Raw genomic sequence first — 3,146 nt, 5'->3', positions numbered from 1 at the left:
CTTTTGTATGTTTGAGCATTGTTCTTTACAGTGACCTCAGGCTATTGTAGTTTGTGTTCTAGGCAGATGGCCCAGTAGAGCTGAAAGTAGCTCAGGAGCTGGGACTCGGAACCACTAGGGACTAACCATGAATTTACCAGAACAGCACTTTTAGCTTCCAGCAATTAACCTTACCCTGCTTGCACTGTAGTCCTGTATTCATGACCATACTCAAGGTCAATTATTGTAAATAGTTGGCTAGTTATCTGATGCTTGCCATTGTAAGTTTATTGAATTGAGGACTATACAGAAAATACTTTCGATCTAAACATGTCATGACGTGTCATGATATGTTTTTATATCTTTATTTAGATCATGTATACAATTATGGTTATGTAGTGAGGCACTTAATCAAATAGCTTATGATTCTCTATGGAGAGAGGGATGTTACATTACTACTATAATGAATTTGCCTAACGGTAGATATACTACCTTTATAAGCGACATGAGGTTCAGGTAAGTCATACTAATGCAGCCGGACATAGAAATGAAGAAATGATGTGTGTGCCAGCCTGCCAGGGTTTGTCTCCTCAGCTTGACTGCCAAGGACATTCACACAGTAAGAGGGATGCTCTGATACTGTGATGCTATTATCTGATTCACCTCAGCTCACCTCAAGACAGTAACCCTGAAACACGACCAGCCAGGTGTCGTACCACACCACACCACAGGCCCCATGCCATTGCTATCCGTGAAATGGCTCTTACACTAATTAGAGTACTGCCACACTCTGAGCAGGAGATGGAGTGTGAGGGTGAGAGAGTAAGTGGCACCAGACACAGTTTTATACTGTACACAGTAAATATTATAAGATCATTGGTAACTTGGTGTTCAGGGTATGACTTGAGTAGTGTATGTGATTACAGCATGTACTGAGTGTGTGTGTCAGAGCTTGCTGCAGTTTCTCTCTTTCCCTCAGTCTATCAGCCTGTGTCGGACCTGCAGGCTGTCGGCAGCACGGGCGCAGGAGAGGAGGGGTGGGTAAATAAATAAGCCCATAAAGGATGCTTTGAGCCAGGCAGTGTGGAGGAGAGGAGAGGGGGTCTGCCTGAACAGTCCTGAGTCTTGTTGGAGACTGGCTACACTGCAGTGAGCTGGGACAGGGAGGGGGAGCTAGTGAGAGGGTAGAGGGGTCCTGAAGGGGAGAGGAGGAAACGCAGCGTCAGTCTGGACAGCTATGCACCGAGCTGGGATAGTGTGACAGAGGAGCAGGGATTTGGGCTGTGCTGCAAAGGGATGCAGAGTGGAGCTTCCACTGCAGCAGGGGAGAGTGATCGAGACAGAGATGGCGACTGAAGGACAGGCAGGCAGGAGGCTACAGAGACCCAGTATTAGACCTCCAACCTCTACCACATTGTGTCCCGACCGCTTGCCCATGGGAGAGACCACCGAGCAGACATGGACTCCAGACTGGATGGTTGAGATCCAACCAGGATCAGGGATGGGATCAGCTCATCTGTTATCCTCCTGTACACTTATCTCTGCCTAACACCCTCAGCTGCTGGGTGAGACTGGGATCTGAGGGCCTTCATGCCCTGGGACTGTCCGGGTAGATAGAGGAGAGGGAGAGGAGGAGGGGCAGGGGGAGGTGGGACAGGGGAGGCGGAGGAGAAGGAGGCTGAGGGGGAGGTAGAGCTGTATTTTTGGATGAGGGACTCCTGAATTAAGCGAGCTGGAATAAAGATGTAGTGTGAGTGGGAAGCAGAACAAGTAGTGTGCTGTGCTGCAGAGTGTGGTGGAGTGGAGTGGGGCAGACCGGGAGCCGGGTGGACTAACGGACATACAGGCGGCCTGACGGAGCTGAAGGTGTGACTCCAGAGGGGGAGACAGAGCCTGAGTGGTCCACTGAATCAGGAAGGTATGGGACAATACTGTGTTTCATGTGTCTATGTGTGTGAGAAAGAAAGAAAGAAAGAAAGAAAGAAAGAAAGAAAGAAAGAAAGAAAGAAAGAAAGAAAGAAAGAGTGGAACGTTTGTGAAACCTCTGTGTAAGTAAGAACATAAACACTTAGAGAGAACCTTGTGTAAAGCAAATGTGCGTGGAATGTTTTATGGAGAAAATGTGTTTCCTCTACCCAAGACTGAGAGTGTTTGTTCACTGTGCTAATGGCCAAAAAAGGATGTCAGATGAAAGGTATGAAAGTGACATTTGGTTTGAAAAGTGTATGGTATAGAATGTTGTATTTTGTGGTAGAGCACAGTGGCTGGTTCCCTGAGGCTGGCGTAACGTTAGAAAGAAACAACGACAGCAACGCCTCAGAATTCCGTTTGAAGACATGCGACCTCTCCAAGGAAAACGTTGACTGTTTGACTTTCCATGGCATCACTGGTTGACTCCAAATTGGGGTCTGGTGGCCATATGAAAAGGCGCTGTTGGGATTTGCCAACAGGCCTCAGGGGAAGCGGTACTGGCTTCTCAGTGCTTATACATTCTATTTGACTAACTGGCCCAGTTATCAGCTACCTCAGCTCAGTCTGCCACAGATGTGCTTAAGCTGCTTTACCAAAACGCTGGGGGACAAGTGCAACCACATGTCTCTTTGTATGGGGGAATGTGAAAGATGACGTTTAATCACAAAAATATTCAATAATTCAAGAAAAGAGATCAATGTATTTTCCATTAGTATTTTTGCCATATAGTCTCTGCTTTTTGTGTATTCCTTGAAAGTGCCCCAGCCATTGTAAAATGTGTTGTTAGATTAAAAGAGAGCCCTCTAGTGGGGAATAGATGGGAATTGTTATACGTTGGCCTACCTGAAGATGATATATTTTCATATTCTGAGTCATGGTGACAATTTTACTAAAGACATACTGCAAGCAGCTGAATCTCCTTTGCATGGAAAGCAGAAAGATCTCTGGTCCACTGAGTTTCTCAAAGAAAACTACAGCTTTGATTCACAGGCTTGTATCTGATTGAATGAACCATGACTCATGAAAGCAAGGCTGTGGGAGTTACAGTATTGATAGTGTAGATTGATAAAGAGTCAAGTTTAAACCCAGCCATCAAGAGACTCCACTCACTTTCCCCATCCCTCTCTCCCTTCACATGGTCATCCACTACCCCTCCTTTCCTTTCTAGGTTCTCACCCCTCCCGTCATCCCTCCCT

Source organism: Coregonus lavaretus, assembly GCF_964263955.1.
Source record: "Coregonus lavaretus genome assembly, chromosome: 9".
In the NCBI taxonomy this organism is placed as follows: Eukaryota; Metazoa; Chordata; class Actinopteri; order Salmoniformes; family Salmonidae; genus Coregonus; species Coregonus lavaretus.
Note: the sequence above shows the minus strand (reverse complement) of the source record.